The 20368-nt window shown below is 54.2% G+C and overlaps 1 protein-coding gene across 1 annotated transcript in view; it reads right to left on the reverse strand.

Annotated features, from left to right (window-relative positions):
* Positions 1–17186, reverse strand: part of PRDM15 (PR/SET domain 15) — a 62551-nt gene extending 45365 nt beyond the window's left edge. Inside the window, 1 exon segment of the mRNA XM_027583887.2 lies at positions 17129–17186. The gene's annotated coding sequence lies outside the window, so the exon portion shown is untranslated.
* Between the last annotated feature and the right edge of the window lie 3182 nt (positions 17187–20368).

Genomic DNA, 20368 nt, shown 5'->3' on the forward strand with positions numbered 1-20368 from the left:
ATCCAGGAAATCACCTCCCACCAGTCAGAATGGCTAAAATCAATAACACAAGAAACAACCAGTGTTGGTGAGGATGTGGAGAAAGGGCTGACCCTCTTACATGGCTGGTGGGAATGCAAACTGGTGCAGCCACTCTGGAAAACAGTATGGAGGGTCCTCAAAAAGTTAAAAATAGAGCTACCATATGATTCAGTAATTCCACTACTGGGTATTTACCCAAAGAATACAAAAACATTAACTGAAAGGAATACATACACTCCAATGTTTACAGCAGCATTACCTACAATAGCCAAGATACTAGAACAGTCCAAGTGTCCATCAACTGATGAATGGATACTGTTGTCTCAAAATCCCCTTAGCGCTCAGATGGTCCCTCCACACGGGAAAGTCCAGTCTCCGGACATTTGCGGCATGTAAGAAATTCCAGGACGACGGATTATACATAGTGTTTTAAGGAAAATAACCCAGAAAGACCATAAGCGTGAGATTTGGCCATTTTAACCCCCATCCTGGGTAACGTTACCTTACGCCAGTGGTTCTCCAAGAGTGGTCCGTGGACCAACACCAGCAGCCCCTGAGAATTTCTCAGGAATGCAAATTCTCAGGCCCCTCCTCAGACCTGCTGAAGCCGACTCTCTGGGATGGGTCCTCGCACCCCGCCCTCACAGACCCCCAGGTCATTCTGCTGCACCCCGCCTCTGAGCGCCGCTGCCCACCCTCCCATCTGCCTAGCACCACTGCAACAAGAACCAACAAGCCACGGCTGGGGTCACGGGGAGACCACACTAACAGCATCAGGAAACCAAACTTATCAAGAACGCCAGTTGGGCTCAGCCCAGGCATGTCAGCTGTGGGGCACTGGGGGTGGGGGCGATCCCAGACAAACGTTCTCCGTGGTGCCGAGCTCCCAAGCAGGGCCCAGGGATACCAGCTGTGAAAATCAGCCTTGAAAAAGAAGACTTCCATGAGGACGCCGCTGGTGGTGAAGGGACTGGCCCAAGGTCAATGGAAACCGAGAAACAGACCCACACAAACAGGCTCAGTGGGTTTTTGGTGGGTGCATAAAAGCTATTCATGAAGGAAGGACAGACAGCCTTCTCAGCAAGTGGTGTTGGGGCAAGTGGATGGGGGGGGGTAATGAGCCTTGATGTCACATCTCATACAAAAATTAACTCGTCACGATCCTAGACTTGAAACATAAAATAGTAGCATTTTTTAGAAAAATATAGAAGAAAATCATTGAGATCTAGGGTAGGCAGTTTTTAGACTTCTCACCAAAAGAGTCGTCTATAAACAGAAAACTACTTAGATTTTATCATAATTTAAAGTTTTGCTCTACAAAAGACACAGGAGGGTAGACGACCAGCTACAGACCGGGAGGCATCTTCACAAACCACACATCCAAACCTCGAACGTGCCAAGAACTCTCAAAGCTCACCAGTAAAACACAAATGATCCAATCGGTAAATGGGCAAAAGACACAAAATACATTTCAGCAAGGAAAATACATAAATGACAAGCACAGGAAATGGTGGCCGCCCCCATCGACCGCCAGAGAGACACATTCAACAGGTCACTGAGAGGTCAGGGTGCTCCTGTTGGAGCGGCACAGGATAAGGGAACCCGGGCACCCATGGGTGGCGGGTGGGAGTGGAGACCAGCCCGCGGTGTCTCATGAAACCAACATGCACCTGGCCTGTGACCCTGCCATTGTGCTCATGGGCACTTACCCCAGAGAAATAAAAACTTCCATCCACACAAAAACCTGCACACGACTGTTCACAGCAGCTTTATTCACAACAGCCCAGACCGGAAACAGGCCCCGTGGCCCCCCCATGGGTGACCCCGGTCTTTGGTCCACCCACACCTGTAAGACTTGTCCGCAATGGAAAGGAGTGAGCCACTGATACACGTCAGGCTCTGGAGGACCCTCCGGAGTGGTGCTACGAACGCCAATCCCAAAGGTCACACATTGTCTGATGCCATTTATGTAACTCCCGGAAATGACGAAACATAGAGATGGGGACTAGAGCCGTGGCTGGTGCAGGTTCGGGAAGGACGGTGGGTGAGGCTGTGAGGAGGCAGCAGGAGGGTGCCCCATGGGGGTGGGGTGCTCCGTACCTGCACTGTGTCACCGTCACCATCCCGGACGTGACCCCACGCTGGAGTCCTGCATGGTGTCACCGATGGGGATCTGGGCAGAGGGCACATGGGATCGCTCTGCCGTCTCTCTTAGAGCTGCATGGGAATCCACAGTTATCTCAAAATTAAAAGTTCAATTAAGAAAAGATATGGAGGGAAAATCTATAGATTTGAAGTGACTTTTTTTTTTTTTTAAGATTTTATTTATTTGAACGAGAGAAGAGAGCACAAGCAGGGAGAGTGGCGGGCAGAGGGAGAGGGAGAAGCAGGCTCCCCGCTGAGCAGGGAGCCCGATGCGGGGCTTGATCCCAGGACCCTGGGACCATGACCGAAGAGTTGGACGCTGAGCCGACTGAGCCACCCAGGCGCCCCACTGAAGTGACTTCCAGCACAGCGCAGGTGTGGCCCAGATCCTGATGGAAACAGCGTGTGAGACTCTCCCTGGACAGCTGGAAAGCCGAACTCTGGTATTCGAGCACGTTAAAGAGCTAGCATCAGATGTTTCAGGTGGGCTGGGGATCGCGGTTCCTGGTTAGGATCCTTCTGCAGAGATGCAGACTGAAACACAAACTCAATCCTGGGGCCAGGGTTTGCTTCCATGCACTACCGGGGGGGGGGGGGGGCTCCCAGACAGGGACACACGGGGCAGATCGGCCAGTTGATGGGTCCATGGGGGCTGGCGCCTGCTGACCTGCCAACTGTTTTGTGTGCTCAAAGTCTTCATAATAAATTATCTGTAAATGGTGCCAACACACACTCGTCCCGTGTCGGTTCTTCCATTCACTCTTGCGTCCTTCCAGCAAGCTGGCTTTGGACAGGGTGTCTTTTTCTTCAGCTCACCTGATTGGTCGTCCGGGACATAGCCAACCACTGTCCTCTCTTGGCCCCCCCGCCCCCCCCCGCCACTCTCCCATGGGGGATTCCTCCTCCAGCCCACCCTAGTCTGGGCTCTCCTGGGGCACAGCCCCACCCCTTCTCACGGCTCCTCTGCAGGACCCCTCCCTGGGCAGCCACACCCAATTCCATGCCAAAGTGCATACCATGTGTGGGCTGGTAATGCTCCAAGGAGTCCCACACGAACATCCAGCTGCCCACCCACACCTTCACCTGGAGGCCACAAACAGTTGAACGTGCCAGAAACGAGCACTGGACCCTTCCTGGCTCCCCTGCCAAATGGGGCCCTCCCGGCCCTCCCACATCTCAGAACATGGTTGTCAGAGACCCGGGCTCATCCTGCCCCGGGGCAACGGTCCCACGGACCCTACCTGCAGCCTCCACCACCTCCCCTGACCACACCCCACCTTCTCCCTCCTGGAAGGCTGCAAGGGTCCCTGGAAGACTTTTCCTGCTCCACACTGGCCAGCCACCCTGTTTCCCACACTGCAGAGGGGGCTTCTTCTAGAACTGGAACCCTGTCATATTACCTGCCATCCTAAAAGCCGATGGCTTCCCACTGTCACCGGGATGAAACCCAAGCCCACCAGCCTCCTCTGCTCATCTCCCCCTCGCTGACCCTCTCGGGCCACAATGGCCTCCTTGTAGTTCCCAGAAGCACCCAGTGCCTTCCTGCCTCCGGGCCTCCCACATGCTGTTCCCTGTGCCTGGAACCTCCCCCAGCTCTGCCTCGGGCTAACTCCTACTCATGCTTCACATCTTGGCTTAATTGGCACATCTTTGGGTAGGGGTTTCCTGGTCCACCTGTCCAAATTAAGGCCTTGTAACACTTTCTAAAAGCACCCTGCAATTTTCCTTCACCGCACTTTTGACCACTGTAATCACTTCTGTGTGTCATTTACCTGGTGACCCTGAAGGACCCACAGGGTAAGAGCCACCAGCCTTGCTCAGCCCCGCACAGGGCCAGGCACAGGGTGGGGGGGGCATGTGCTAAAAGAGCTGGCCCCTTCTCCGTGTACGTCCCTGTGCTCCCCCCCCAGCCCCCAGCTGTGGATTGAGGTCCCCTCCTGGGGTTCGGCCTGCCTCCCTCAGTTTGCTTCCCCTGGAGCCCCCCGCCCTGCCCAAGTCCTGCTCTTTCAAGACAGAGCCCAGGCTCACCCACCAGACACCTCCCTCCCCGTCAACTGCTCTCCCTCCCAAATCCAAAAACGAGGTGGACCCTTCCTATTAAACGGTTACCTCAAGTCATAAATCACGGACAATGTCTGGGGTTTTTTTTAACTAGATTTCCAACAGAAGCTTGATCTTGATCTTTTTCAAATTCTGACATCCTTTGTACCCCATACTCCATATACAGTAAGCCTTGATATTTTTCACTGAACTCCTCGGTACCTCCAGATAATTCAGTTGTTTGGAAAGTTTCAAACGTTTCATTTGTCAAACTTAGGCCGGGAACTTCAAAAATTTGGGTAGATTAGCGGTGAGATCCGGTAGAGACTCCCCACATTCCCTTCAAAAGTGACTGTAAATGCTTATTTAACTTCCTCAGTATTTACAAAGCACCTGCTCGGCGCAAGGCTCCACCACCCGCAGCCCAGGCCTCAGGGCCCGCCCACTCGGTGTCCCCCCCCCACGCAGGCCAGGCCCAGGGAGGTCCCTCTGCTGTGCGCCCTCTGGGGGCAGCGCCACGGGCCTGGCCTTGCTTTCATGGGGCTCCTGCCTTCCCTCCCTTGGACGCTGAGCCTTTTGAAGGGTTTCCAGCTACAGGTACTTGAAAGAAAGTTTGAACAGAAAATCTGTGTTAGTGAAGAAAGCTTATAAACTGATGATGCTGTCACAGGAAATGGCAGCTTTTCAGGAAAATGGCCAGTGCCCGTGAGAACATTTTATCGGCTCACGCAAGGCAGCGTCCGTCTCTTGCCCGGGTATCCACAGGCACCCGCCGGTGCCACATCGTGAAGGTCTGCTTCATTTGGGGCAGCAGAACAAATACAAGCCCTCTCCCCTTCCACAAAATATGACAGGGCAGGGGCACCCCAGAGCCTGCTGGAAGGAAACTTGGAAGGGCTGGTGTGTGGGATCCAAATTTGGCCAAATAGATCCTTACCCTCCACTTCCGGGGGGGAGTGCTCCCGCCCCCCAGGGAAACCCTTAGGCACCCCTTCTCGGTACAAAGGGGGAAAGGTCTGAGCAAGCTGCACCTGCTTCCCCTGTGGTTACCAGGCAGGTCCACCCCCCCAGGGTCAATCACAAAGTCACAATCAGTTTGGGGCCCAGGCAGGGCTGCGTGAGAGCGCCAAGCCATCCACACCCCTCCAATGATGGCCACGGGTCACCTGCTGTGCCCGAGCCTGGCCGCCTTGTGCAGGTGGTGAGGGGACCAGAGTTCATTTCTATGGCTACAAGTGTTCATCAGCCAGGACTCTGAGATGCGGGGCAAACGTCCCACCACCACCCTCTGTCCAGAAAGCCCAGACACCTCATCAGACCATTCTGAGTTTTTCAGGAAACTTGTATAAAAACGCGGTATGGTTCTACAGAACACCAGCCATCCGGAGGCTTCTACAACCCGCCCTTAGTCAAACACCGACCTGGAGAGGAGAGAAGCAGCACAGACCACACAACTCAGATTTCCTCAGGAACACAGGTCTGTGTAAAGGGGCCTGGGAGCGGGGGAGAAAAGTAGTTAGAGCCTCTACGTAACCTCAGCAGAACGTGTGACATTTTTTACAAAGATTATTTCACGTGAGTTTGACTACGGGAGGCCCCTCATGTAGGTGGACTCCTACAGAACTTGTCCTTTTGTGTCTGGCCCGTGTCACTCAGCACGATGTCCTCCAGGCTCCCCCGTGGGGCACCAGGGGTCAGACTGCCCTTCCTCCTGAGCCTGGACGCTCCTTCCCTGCACGGACAGGCCACACTGTGCATAGCCATTCATCCGCTGATGGACACTTGGGCTGTTTCCACCCCTCGGCTATTGTGAATGATACTGCCGTGAATGTGGGGATACAAGCATCTCTTCGAGTCCCTGCTCTTCTTCGGGTGCAAACCCGGAGGTGGAACTCCGGACCTCAGGGTAACTCTTGTTTCATGGTCTGAGGAGCCACCACACTGCATCCACAATGGCTGGGCCACCTTCTGTTCCTGCTGACGGTGCCCGAAGCTTCCAACTGCCCCGCATCCTCCCAACACCCATTATTTTGTTCATTTGATTTTTTTAAAGATTTTATTTATTTATTTGATGGGGGGGGAGCAGCAGGCTGAGGGAGAAGCAGACTCCCCGCTGAGCAGGGAGCCCCATGCAGGACTTGATCCCAGGACCCCAGGATCATGATCATGACCGGAGCTGAAGGCAGACGCTTAACGACCGAGCCACCCAGGCGCCCCTGTTCACTCGTTTTTATAGTTGCCATCCTAGTGGATAGGAGGCGGAAAAAAGATGATCTTTTAATGTGACCTGCAAAAGCACTGATTTAGGAAAAGCAACCCGTGTTGAAACATTGCAAAACGAACACATCACAATCTTAAAACACAGGCAACTAAAAATAACTCAGAGGGAGAGGCATTTTCAGGGAGGCTGGTGACGTAAGTGTGAAATGAAGATTCTCTCTCGTTTGTTGGCCTGGCTGGGCCTTCCCTGCCCTCCTGGGACCATCTATGTGACGGGAATGGATCCGGGAGCAAGGCGATGGTGTCCCGCGAGTCTGTTCCTGGCTGGGACGATTTCCTGGATTTACTCCAGCAGCGCCCTCCAGCACAAGTCTCCGGTGAGCCACACACGCGATGTTCTGGGGGTTGTTTGTGTTACATTTTGAAATAATTATAGAATCACAGGAAATTTCCAAAAGAGCCCAGAGAGGCCCCAAATACCCTTCACACATTCTTCCCTGACGGTCTATCTTATGTAACTACGCATAACACCACAGTTCCCACGTGGCCACGGCACGGTGTGTGTCCGTGGCGCTCTGTGTCCCGCTATCACAGCTGCAGATCTGCATAGCCTCCTCCACAATCCAGATGCAAGATGACTGTTCCATTCGGGAGAAGACCTTGCCGATGCGCCCCGTCTACATCACACCCCCTCCAGCCCCACCACCCCAAACCCCTGGCCACCTTGAAGCCAGTCTCCATCTCTGACATGCTGTTGTTTCAAGGACGTGGTATGGATGGAATCGTACAGGATGGGACCTTTGGAGACTGGCTATTTTCACTCAGCAAAATGCCCCTGAGGTCCGTTCAGGTTGTCACACGGATCCAGGGTGTCCCTTTCCACTGCTGAGCGATACTCCGTGGCGTGAGTGCCATACAGTCGGTTTAACCGTTCCCTCACCAGGGGACACCTGGGCTTCGCCCCACTTGGGGCTTCTGCACATAAAGCAGCTATCAACAATCGTGCACAGGCTTTCTGTGGACACGGCCGTCACTTCTCTGGGGCACATGCCCTAAAGTGCAAGGGGTCAGCCCAGGTCTCCCAAAAGTGCACGCTTTGTTGACTGAGAAGCTGCCACAATGTTTGAGAGGCCCAGTGTCTCTGTGTCCTGGCCAGCATCCAGGGGTGTCACCAAGTTTGATTTCAGCCGCTCTCACAGATGGACACCCGTGTCTCACTGTGGCTTCACTTCACACGTCCCTAACGGCTAATGATACCAGACACCTTCTCGTGTACCACTTTACCATCTGTAAATCCCATCAGTAAAGTGTCCCCTCATGTCCTTTGCCCATTTTCTCAGACTGTCTGGGTTTTTTTTTTTTTTCCCCTGTTGTATTTTGAGGGTTTCCACATATCTAGCTCCTTCGTCACAAACGTGGCTCCCGAGCATTTTCTCCCTCCCTACAGCATTGCGTTGCATCCTCCCAACGGAGTCTGCAAAACGAAGGTTTTTAATTTGACGAAGTCCCACTCACTGATTTTCCCTTCTGTGGATTATGTTTTTGGTGTTCTGTCTACGACCCGTGTGCTAAGCCCTGGCTCCCCAAATTTCCTCCTAGCTTTCTTAGGATAGTCTTATGGTTTTACATGCTAAGTGCATTTTCCCATTTGAGTTAATGTTTGTATAAGATGTGAGGTCAAGGTTCATTCTGCCTACAGATGAGCAAGTGGGTCAGCACCACCGAAATGCTTCTGCGCCTCTGCCCAAAACCAGTGGCCCTACTCCTGCGGCTCTATGTCTGGGTTCTCTCTTCTGTTTCAACGTCCGCTGCGTCTGTGCCCAGCCAGCACCACGTTCAGTGGACAGCAGTCACTACCGTCGGAAGTACCATAGTTTTGGAGTAAGTCTTAAAACGCGGTGGAGTGTTGCCTCTCACTTTATTCTTCTTCAAAATGGTTTAAGCCATACTCATTCCTTGACTTTCTGTATAAATTTTTAGAACAATCTTACCTTTACCTACATGAAATCTTGCTGGAATTCACACATGTAATTTTAACGTTTTAGTGAACAGTATATAGCCAAAATATTATCATTTCAATATGTAATTAATATAACATTAATGAATTTTTTCATATGTATATCCTATCTTCCTTCGGATCAGCCATATCAAGTGCTCAGCCCTGGTCTAGGGCTTGGGGAATTCTTTTTAAGCTAGAAGGACATTTTCCCACTGGGCACATGCACCATGAAAATAGTAAAAGCATTAAGGGAAAAATGACAAAAAGGAAAAAGCAAACAAACAAGAGCTATCTTGACAAATGTGTGCTGTAGAACGTTCCTGAAAGATGGTCTGGCGGTGGGGGCGGGGGGGGGGGTGGGGTGGACCCCAGGGAAGTAGCAGGTGGGTAGAGAGGAATTTTGTGGCCAGTAAATTTGTGAGACATTGCAGATTCCCATTCTGGAGTCTTGATTCACAATGGCCCAGTAAAGGCCCTGAGAAGTCCTGCAATAAAAATCTGCTGGAATGTGTTCAGCCCAGCAGTGTCTGAACTTATTTGGGCAGGAACACTTCTACACACACTGTTTCACATGCTAGAGAACCGCAGTCCAGAGCACAGACTGGGTGCGTCAGTGCAAGGGAAGGGCCTGGTCCTGCTGTTGGGCACAGGCACCAGGGAGCAGGGTGTGAGTCTGGCTCTGCCCTGTTCTGGATGTTAGACACCTCCGTGTTAGTTATTTCCTCTCTGCGGGCCTTGGTTGCCTCATTTGCACAATGAATCCCCTTCCAGCCGGCACAGGTATGGTTTTGAAATTGTAGCTCATCGTCACAACCCCATAAAACAGTGGCTCCCTAGCACTTTCCATGGCACAACGCTCATCCCCTCTACGACTCTGCCATGTGTCTATTTTTCAGAAACAAGCCTTCAGTGTCAGAGAGAAGCAGCATGATACAGCAATCACGCCTGGTTGCTTAGTTCCAACCCATGAACTTAGCTTTGACAATTCTGTAGACTGGTTATAGTCTCCGGTCCTTTCTAATCTTATCTCCCATCATACATGACTCTGCTCCAGCCCGATGAAGTGATTTCCCACGCCCCAGAGTTTTCATTTCTGGACCTTCCCTGAGCCTCCCTTACCCAGCCTCCCACCAGCCCCACTGCCTCCTGGCCTTGCCTCTGCCTCATCTGGGGGCATCTCCTCCTCTCTCCCATGCCGCGTGCGTGCTCTCTCTGTGCGGGCACCATTCTGAAAGCCCCAGGTTGCCACTGTTCATGCCTACGCCCTTTCTCCCTGCCACAGTGAGGCCACCATGAGGACTGAGTTTGAGTGTGAGAAGCCACGGCACAGCCGTGCCTAGCCTGGGGCTCGATGACCATTTGGGGAACATTTCATTGCCTAGAGACTAATTTCCAAGAACGACTTCGTCCACCCCACTGGTCCCCACTCCAGACTCTGCAGGCTGATAGTGGCTCTTGAAAGCAGACGTGGGACACCTGAATGGGATGGACTCAGAACATGGGCCTCTGTTGTGGCCACACAGGACCACATCAGCAGCTTGCAAACTTCAGGAAGGCCCCTGCTCCCCGGCTGGTACCATGTTTCCGGACCTGGGACCCGCGATGTGGGGACAGAAGAGCCCCTGGGGGGGCGTGCCGCATAGCCACGTGACCTACAGGATGAAAACTGTCCCCAGCCCAGCTCAAGTCACCTCTCAGGGCAGGGTCCTTGGACGACAGAGTGGTAGGACCTCCGACTCCCACTTCTTTCTCTTTTTCTGATCCTAGGTCACTTTCCTTCTGTTAAAGTGAATAGCTACAGGGTGCCTCGATGGTGTAGTCAGTTGGGCGTCTGACTCTTGATTTCAGCTCAGGTCATGATCTCAGGGTCGTGGGACTGAGTCCTGTGTCGGATTCCACGCTCAGCCGGAATCTGCTAGACAGTCTCTCCCCCCCCCCCCCCCCCCCGCTCACTCGCTCTTTCTCTCGAATAAATAAATCTTAAAAAAAAAAACAAAACAAAACAGTGAGTGGCTACAAACCATACACGCACTGAGGAAGCCAAAAGGCAGCCCCTCCAGCACCCTGGCTTCCTATCCCATCTCCCAGGGAGGCCTCTCTGCAGTCTGTCCTTCTACATCTGCTTCCACGTCTGGAAAGAACAGGCTTCTGCTGAGGCCCCTGACGGCTCACCTCTGGGGGCTGAACCCTTAGTTCTCATGGTGGCCAATGAACAGGGAGCTTACCTACTCTCTCCCCTTCCCAGCTGCCCCAACATCGTTTTGGTTAAGTCAGTGTATGTAATATTACGACTCTGAAAATACTATTAACTGCTTGCTCAAACAAATTTATTCTTAACACATTTCTAGTACGACCTGTTTAAAGGCAATGATTTATTTTTTTTTCCTATTTTCTTAGTTCTTATTATTTGTATGTGCTTTGTTGCCGCACGTGTATATTAGATTTTATTGTGTTGTTCCGTGTAGGTCATGTCGTTGGTGTGTAGATTCGGTGTATTGTTTCACGTAGTCTTGTGTCGTTGTCTGTGTAGGCCCTGCGTTGTGTGCAGATTTCGTTGCGTGTGCTGGTGTACAGACCGTGTTGCGTGTGGCCTGTGCCACGCGGCGGTTTCACAGCCTGCATGCGCGTGCAGACGCTGCTGGTGGTGGAGGCGGCAGCGCTGGGGCCAGGTGCCCATGGCTACGTCTCCCCGCGTCCTGCAACCGCTCCTCCTCGGTCTGTCGGTCTGTCTGCCCCGGGGTCAAGCCCACGCTGCGTGCAGGCGGCCCACCTCGCTCCCAAGCCTGTCCCCGGAGGCCAGACACAGGCTGGGGCTGGGGGTGTGCTTCCCCCGCGCCCGGACTTGGCTGGTGAGCAGCTCCGGACTCCTGAGCACCCTTGCCTCCATGCTCGGGTTCACTCTCTCAATCTGGGGGCACGCTTCCCAGTGGCTTCCTCGGACGGGTGCTCAGGAGGCACATCTTTTGAGAAGATTTGCCGTGTTTGCAGACGTCTTCATCCACGTCTCTAACAACAGCTGGTTTGCGGGGCCCACGGTTGTGTTCATTCAGACCGGGAAGGCAGGACGCCACAGTCTCCCACGTCCAACGTCGCAGGGGAGGGCTGACACCGGGCCCACCGGCCGGCCTCTAACCCCAGAAGCTTTCAGACCTTCTGTCTCACCCCACTGCCCTCACGTGTCGCAGCCTGCTTCGGGGCTGAGCGCTGGTGGGGGGCGTCCTGCGGCCTGCAGATTTTCTTGTGTTACTTCTTTTATAGTTTCCTGTTTTCTTTTCCTGAACCCCTTTGCTTCATCGGAGACAACGTCTATATCTCTGACGTGCATGTCCGGTTCTTTAAGAGGATTTCTGAGCAATGAAGGGAGAGGTCTCCACTCTGCCTCCCTAAAAACGCAAACCAAGGTAGTATGGCCTTTCTTGCGCCGATCAGAGCCCCACCTGACAGCTGTCTTTGGGCACGCACACATTTCTGTATGGGAGGCTGACATTTTCAAACTAGGCTGAGGGAGAAAAGACCCTCAGGCGTCCTCAGCAGAAGGTGGGGGAGCTCCGTGGACAGAACACGAAGTGGTGCAGGACAGAGTCCAGGGAAGTCAGGCGTGCCAGGGAGAGGGGCCCCGAGAGACGAGCGGAGACTGAGAACACAGAATCAATTAACAGGACGGAAGCGGCCGGCTCAGAGCAAGGACTCGGTCAATCTCTGGACTGACGCGGTGCTAAAAATCACCCTATGTTTTGGGTCACAATCAAAGGCAAACATACTACAACGGATCAACACATTCATTCTTAGCCTTACACAAGGTGAAATGTGCGGACCACTCCTCTAAGACTCCTTGTCCTGCGGGTACAGGCTCTCCTCCCCAGAGCACGCGTGGGAAGGGGCAGTCCTGACCCATCATGCCGAGCATCACCCCCACGCGGATCACGGCATAAGGATGCCCGACTCGCAAAGAGTGTGCCTCCAGCCGCACAGAGGGCCGAAGGCTGTTGGATAACTGCGTTCTGCGGATACCTGCAATCCATCAAGGCTCACAGCTGTAAGCTGGAGATGCTGATCATGCCAAACACCAAAAACGAGCCAAACGAAGCCAGTAACCCACGGCCCAGACCAGGCAAAGAAAGGCATCATCTCTGAGAAATCCAAGTTTCAATTTTATGTGAGTTTGTGGAACTATGACCCCGCGGGCTCAGGAAGGCTCGGGGAGGGTCCAAAGTTGGATTTCTGTGGATTTTTTGAGGATGAGAGGCCTAAGCAAGGCCCCCACTCTGACCTGGAGCTGCCCCCTGTGCCACTCCAAGGGTTCCTCAACACCCCAAATTATCCATGGCCAGCTTGCAGCCTCCATGACCCCTTCTTCTTGTTTCCTGTTCCAGAAACTCTCTCCCTCCATCTGTCAAACTCCTATCCAATCTTAAGGACCTCAACCAGATGGCCTCTCCTGGCCACACCTGTCCTGCCGCACGCGGGCCTGCCACGCCCACTTTCCCCTGGGAGACCCAAGGCCACCTGCACCCTCCTCAGTACGCACCTCTCTCTGCAGCAAGTTACGGCCCTGGAATGTTCACACCAGCCTCAACTAGAGCTCACTCATTAAAACAAACAAAAATGTTTTCCTTACATCACCTCCCCCATGGCTCTAAAGCCCCATTTCTGTTTCTTTCTGTTGCAAAACTCCCGGGAAGAACTCTGTTGGCTTCCTCACCTCCCTGTCTCTCTTGAAGGGGAGGACTCGCCCCCACGGCTCCACGCAGGCGCACCCATCAGCCACGTCGCCTTCCATCTTGATGAGCCAGCCCTCCATCAGCGCTAGGCACCCAGAGTGGGGAGGCACTCTGCAGGGAGCCCTCACGCCCTCCCTCTGCAAAGTCCTAGTCTTCCTTAGTCTCTCTGGGGGTGCCTTCCTAAGCTCCCCTCCCTTCCTGTCTCCTGTCCAAAGCCACCTCTGGTGGGGGTGGGGGGTAACCCAGGCTGCCCCTGGGTCCTCTCTCCCTCTGGACCCAGCACCTGCCCCCACATCGCCTCCCATGCCCGTGTCCCCAGTCCAGCCCTCGGTCCGGCCCTCGGTCCCTGACCCCACCTGATGCCTGGCTGCAGGCACCACCGACCTCTTTGCTGACATTCCCTGTATGGGAGCTGACAGCTTAAGCTGCTCGTCCCTAGTTTTAACAGCTGCAAGGGACATAATTTCCAGCATATTATAAATATTGGCTTCTTAAAATAAAACTGTTAGGTCACTCTTCTAAACGTGTCTGTTGGAATCAAGCACCAGCATGAGAGCTACTGCCATCTGTTTACGGAGCATAGGCACGAGCTGTCCCTCAACTGTCAGGAAGTTCTCGGCCCGTCTTTGGGCTCTCCATCCCCCTCCCTGCAGACCCTAACCCCACTGCTCCGTGTTCCCGCCTGAGATGACGCTACTGTCCAGCCCTGCAAATATGCTCACGATTTATGCACATAAATCAAATCAGTCTTGATTTTCTATGACCAGAGCGTGGGATCATTTCTTTGGGGTTGAGTTAGCACTGCAATAACTGGAACCCCACCGATCTGAACAAAATGACAGCACACGTTTCAATAAACAGTCATCTGACATAGAGACCGTGCTTGATGAGGCAGAGAGGCCCTTCCCCAGCCGGTCCACCTGTCACGGACACACGCGCAAATCTGTTCCTACTCTGTTTCTGTCAGTGCGCGAGCAAATGCGCGTGCAGGGAGCCTGGTACTGCAGACGAGTTACCGGGAGTGAGCCGCTCTGTGACTGCAGCATCCCCCGCGGCCACGCATCGCCGACCCCCGTGACCGCCCACGGGTCCTCACCTCCTCCACCGGCGTCAGGACGCCTTCCATCTGCCGAAAGCCTGAGGTCTCTTACCCACAGTGAAGCCACTCCCCTGACACACACACGGCACCCACATATCTGTTGGATCCAGAGGTTTCTGCACCCCAGGGCCCTGGCCCAGTGGGGGTTGCTCTCTCATGGACCCCGAGAGGAAGGGCCCTTCCTCAGGATCAGCGTGTGCAGGGAAGGTGAGGACCCAGTCTCTAGGCCCCGAGCAAGGGTTTCTCCCACCCAGAGGGGCGGTTTGAAGATGCCACTGTTTGCAGGGCCCTGATTCCCCTGGTCACCGCCCCCTCCCCCTCCTCCCTGGTCGCCGCCCACCCGTCACCTGCACCTCTGTAAATGGCACCTCCAGTCACCCACCACACATTTCCCAACCAAACCTGCAGCAAGGCCTCCTGGCTCTAGCAATACACTTGGTCCTGGTTCCTCCTTTGCCTCCTGCCTCCACCCTGTTGGTCATGGAATCTTGTCAGGCCCGGATTCCCCACATGGCAAGCACGGGGTCATCTCTAAAAAGACACAGATCTTGTGCCACCCCTGCCCAGAGCCCTCCGTGCCATCCACTAGGCACTCAGGATACACTCTGAATGGTGCACAGCCTGTGTGGCCCTGCTGTGCTCTCTCCCCTCGCTCACACTGCCTTGCTCACCCTTGGGTGAACTTATTCCACACCAGGCCCCTGCACCTGCCACTCCCCTGCCTGTGACACTCTCTCCTCAGGCCACCTGGAGCGCCTCACAGCACTGATCTCAGCCCAAGTGTCCCCTGCTCAGACTGCCTGTGTGTCCCCCCTACCCGTGCCCCAGCCTCCACCTGCTTCCTGTCCTCTACATGCTCTAGCCACGGTCCGCTTAACCGAGTTCTGCTGTTTCTGGTCAATGCCTGCCTCCTTCCCTCCCTCCCTCCCTCCCTCCAGAACACCAGATCCAAGAGACAGGGCCTTCTCTCCTGTTCTCTGCAGTACCCAGCACATGATACGCCCACACCGAATAAATATTTGTGGAACGAATGGCCACAGGGATGAAAATGCACACCGTGAGCTGTCTGAGGTGAGCTGGGCAGGTACTACCCTTACAAACGTGACAAGGAGACTGAGAAAGCAAGTAAGTCGTTGCCTAACAAACTTACCCTCTGAAATCACGTGTATCAGAAACGTACCCTAGATCTCCCCTAAGTCTGCAAAATGGGAGGAGAATTCTTTTCCTGGCTTTCTCCCCAGATAATGATATCAAAAGAATGATAATGAGAGGTTTATCTGAGGCAAACAGAGTTCTTTCTCAACTATAATTACTCGAAGGAAATGTATTAGCCTTGTAATTGGGGTTGACTTTTTAATTCATTTAGTTGTCTTCTGGGAAAAAAATAACCGTCCTTTCTCTGCTTCCAAAATAGAATATAACGTTATATCCTCTGTTGGGAACTTTTTTTTTTTTTGCAAAAGTAAGAATCAAAGATGTCAACAGGAAAAACTCTATAAAGGAGAAATTTTGCTGGTTTTCCCTTTCAAAATCCAAACTATAGCTCTACATCTTAACCATTCACCATAAGGCAGCGATGTCAAGGAAATTCGGAGAAGCTGCGTGGAGCAGTGAAAACGTGGACAATGGGAGAAGGTGCAGTTCTGAAACAAAATATCACTGAGTGCTGTTGGGGTGCCTCATTTGTCACCACAGCATCCACCTCCTTGCACCCTCTGGGATAGTTCTCTCCTCATTGCCTTTTAAGGCTTATCACAAAACCAGATGCTTCCTTACTTTTCATCCTCAAAAATACCTTGGGGAACCAAGCTGGGTTCTCTGAACTTATCTGGCGAATCCGGATTTTATGAAAGTGGCTTAAGCAAAGGTGGTTCTGTGTTGGCAGTCTTAAATACATACGCGGGTCCGTGTGTCTCTGATGTCACGCCTGTTTCTACCATTTTAACTTACCCTTGGGGGGAGAGGGGGTTCAGGGCAATTTCTGAGCATTTCCGGGGGGAAAAACCCCATCCCCTACTTTAAGAGCTTAATAGAGGTGAACCCATAACTGTAACTATCAAGTAGGTCGATTTTCCACAATGAATTTACTCTTGTCTTCCAAACCCGACCCTCACCGCGCACACCTGTCCCTCTCGCCAGAGGCCACATGGCCAGCGCCTCCACCTGTCCGCCGGGCCCGCCGGGCCGGGCCTCACCTGTACGGCCCGGGAGCCCCTTCCCGGCACAGCCGCCCACCCCATGTCACCTGTCCACGGACTTCACTCCCTTCCCTTTGGCCGCCCAAGGGTTTACAGAAAAGGGGGGGCGGGGTGCTCTGCGGGGGGAGCTAGAGAGCCCCACCGCCCGGACTGCCGGGTCGGCCTTCCTAACCGCCGGACGGAGGTCAGGGACCCTCCCCGAGCTCCCCCGGGGGCCATGCCCGACGACGGGGGACGGTGACATCACGCCGGGCCGTCGGCGGCGGAGGCGCCCGGGGGCGGGGACCGCGGGCTGGGGCCGGGGGCGGAGGAGCCCCCGCGCCGCACCCACGGGCGAGCGCGGCCCCGCGGCCCCGCGCTGGCCGGGCGGCGGGCGGCGGGCGGCGGGCGGCGGGCGGCGGCGGGCCCGGAGCGCTCGGGCCGCGGGGCGGCGGGCGGGCGGCGCGCAGGGCGATCCCGGAGCGGCTCCGGGAAATCCAGCCGGGTTTTGACTCCGATCGCCCACGGAGCCCGCAGCCGGCGAATGTAACAAAGAACAGTCGGCATGGCGGCTGGACCGGGGCGGGCGGCGGGCGGGCGGGGCCGGGGCGGCGGGCCGGGCGCGGGGCGCGGGGCGCGGGCGCGGGCCGGGCCGGGCCGGGGAGGCGCGCGGGGGCGGCGGCGGGCGCGGGGCCCCGGGCTTTACCTGCCTGTGGAATGTGCAGAGCGGGCTCGGATCCGGACTCCGGGTTGCGATCCGCTCCGGAAACTGCGCAGCACCGGAAGCCGTGGGGCGGCGGCGGGGCATTGTGGGAGTTGTAGTCCGCGGGGGGAGAGGCGCCGGCGCGGGCGGCGCGGACTGGGAGCGGCGCGGCGCGGACGGCGTGGACTGACAGCAGCAAGCAGGTCGCGGACGGTATGGACGGGTAGTGGGAAAGCGGACCGCGCGCATGGGGGCCACTCCCCACTGACAGCGGGTGGTGTGGACCCGGGAGCGGGCGGCGTGCACGGGCAGCGGCGAGGCGCGGGCGGCGTGGACCCACAGCAGCAAGCAGGTCGCAGGCGGTGTGGACGGGGAGTGAGAAAGGTCGCGCGGACCGGGGAGTGGGAGAGCGGGTGGTGTGGACCCGGGAGCGGGCGGCGTGGACCTGCTTTGCAGGTCGCAGGAGGTGTGGACCGGGAGTGGGAAAGCGGGCCGCGCGAACGGGGGTGGGTGGGAGAGCGGGTGCTGCGGATCCCGGAGCTGGCGGCATGGACAGGAGAGCGGCGAGGCGTGGTTGGGGGTGCGGAGGGCAAGGGCGACGTGGACAGAGAGCGGCAGGGAGCGGGCAGTGTAGACCGGGAGTGGGTGATGTGGAACCGGGAGCGGGTGATGTGGATCGGGTTGTCGGAAAGCGGGCGGTGTAGACAGGAGAGCGGCGAGCTATGGATCCGGACCGGCCTGGGAGAAGCGGGGCTGGTTCTGCTGTCCCTTTCTCGGACGCGTGTCCGGTCCTGGGACCCTGGAAGCGACAGGCGTCCGCAGCCCCGGGACCCCTTTAAGTCTCTTCTGCTGGTTGCTGGAGACTTAATTTCCTTGATGGGGTGGGGGGGCTGTGTGGAAGAAAGGGTCAAATTTTTCTTTAAAAGCAGTCTGAGATTTGCTGCCAGATCATAGTTACTTCTGAATGCAGCGGATGGGGTGTCGCGGTCCTCCAAATCCACTCAGGGAACACGCATGGGAGCGCTTACTCTGCCCCAACAAGCTCGGAAGTCGAGCGGGGCGGGCATCTGTACCCAGGCACAGTGGGCTCCTGAAATCCACACCTTGACCAGTGCGATGCTGCTACGGGGAAAGTTCGGGGAAAAGCACCACCCCCTCAGGGCAGCTTTGAAGGCCAGACTGCTCCCTGGAGCTGTTTCTGCCCCCTCCGGACTCCCAGGTCCTAGCGGCCTGCGTAGCCTCTTGACCCCCTGCATGGAATGGACCTGTGGCCCCAGAATGTTACAAATAGAAGGGGCTAGAGGAGTCTTTTAGTCTCCAGTGCAGGGCCGTAAAACTGTCTTCTTTATTCTACTTGGCAGAAAGCTCCAGCAGTAAAGTCCAAGAGGGGATGAACTGCTGGGAAATGATTTGAAATTGGTATCAGAAAGGACTCATTTCCCTCATACCTAGGAAGCTCCTAGGAATCAATAGGAAAAAGATAAAGAACCCCGTAGGAAAATGGACAGTCCCGGTCAGGAAAATACAATGGCTCTTAAGCCTAAGCAAGGTTATTCAACTATACCAACAGGAGAGAAAAGGCGAAATTGGTGTGCAATTGTCTTTACCTGTTACATTAGCAAAGATTTTTTTTTTAAGCTTAATAGCATTATTTTGAAAAGACTATAGAAAATAAGCTGTCTCATCTTTCTCATCTTTTTCTGGTGGGAGAATAATTTGGTATAGCCCCCCCTCTGGGCCATTTGTTCATATGGGAATTCTAAATGCATAGAGCCTTGGGCCAGGTAGGCCCATGAGCAGGAATTTATTCAACAGCAAGGCGTACTTGTATGAATTGGTAATAAGTAAGGACCCACTGAAGGGGCCCTGCTGTAGGGTGGAAGGTTGAGCAGGTGCAGAGGGGGCATGCTGAGCACGTTGTGCTGCTAGGGCTCATAGGTCCGCCCTCCCTAACCTTCTGCAGTGACTTCCCAGCGGCACTTAACAGTAGGTCTGCACCCCAGCCTCCCACACCTCTCTTGATCATCCCACCTATACCCTGCTCATACCCCACTCAGCTGTGGGACCCCCGCCTCCCTCCAGCCTTCTGTCCCTCAAACGTGTCCTCGAGGTCTTTTGCACAGATTTGCTCCACCTTGGAATGCTCTCCTGGGGCTCTCCACCACCATCTTTTCAGCATTCAGGTCTTTGCTCAATCGCCAAGAGCCCCAGACTGACCGCTAACAGCTAACACGCCCCCCTCACCTACCTCCCACCCCTTGAGTGCCTGCTTGCATTTCTCAAATGCCCAAATGCTTCTCTGGGCCTCTGCACACCAGAGGTACTGGCAAGCATGAACAAAAGCAGGTTGTTTGCAGAAAAAATGGACCGGTTACAGCAAGAGTGAAAACCTGTAAAAGTCGACCTGAGGCCACCTAAAGCCGTTTCTCATGTTAGTACACATAGCACAGGGCTGGGATTGATATTCACAATGCTCATCGAATCTTCAGAAGAATCCCCAGGGTGTTCAGTATATTCCTTCTATGAAGGCTGGAAACAATTCTTTTGAAAGCAGATTTCTAACCAAAATTTTATTTTTTTTTATTAGTTTCAGAGAGAGAGTTCAGTGATTCATCAGTTGCATATAACACCCAGTGCTCATCACATCACGTGCCCTCCTTAATGCCCATCACCCAGTTACCCCATCCCCCCACCCACCTCCTGTCCAGCAACCCTCAGTTTGTCTCCTAGAGTTAAGAGTCGCTCATGGTTTGTCTCCCTCTCCGTTTTCATCTTATTTTATTTTCCTTTCCCTTCCCCTATGTTCATCTGTTTTGTTTCTTAGATTCCATGTATGAATAAAATCATATAATTGTCTTTGATCCATCCAAAATTTAAAAACATTTTTTAAAGTTTTGTTTCTGAAAGTGTCAGATTTTATTATTAACAACAAAAGCAATGTAGAAACCTTGCCTGAACCCCAAGCAGGAAAAAAAAAAAAAAAAAAAAGAAAAGCCACCTATGAAAGATGTTCTTGGGCAGTTGGGGAGACCTGAACGTAGCGCCTGATACTGGGTAGCCTCAATGTCTAGCTCCCCAAGGATGATGACCATTGAGTGTGTGATGTGAAGAGGCCATCCTTCTCAGAAAATGCATTCTGAAGAATTTCGGGGAAAACACGATGTCTCCACACAGCAATCGATCAATTGATCAATAGATGATACGTAGGTAGCTAGAGCAAATATATCAAAATCGGTGAATCTA

Source organism: Zalophus californianus, chromosome 1 (genome assembly GCF_009762305.2).
Source record: "Zalophus californianus isolate mZalCal1 chromosome 1, mZalCal1.pri.v2, whole genome shotgun sequence".
Classification (NCBI taxonomy): domain Eukaryota; kingdom Metazoa; phylum Chordata; class Mammalia; order Carnivora; family Otariidae; genus Zalophus; species Zalophus californianus.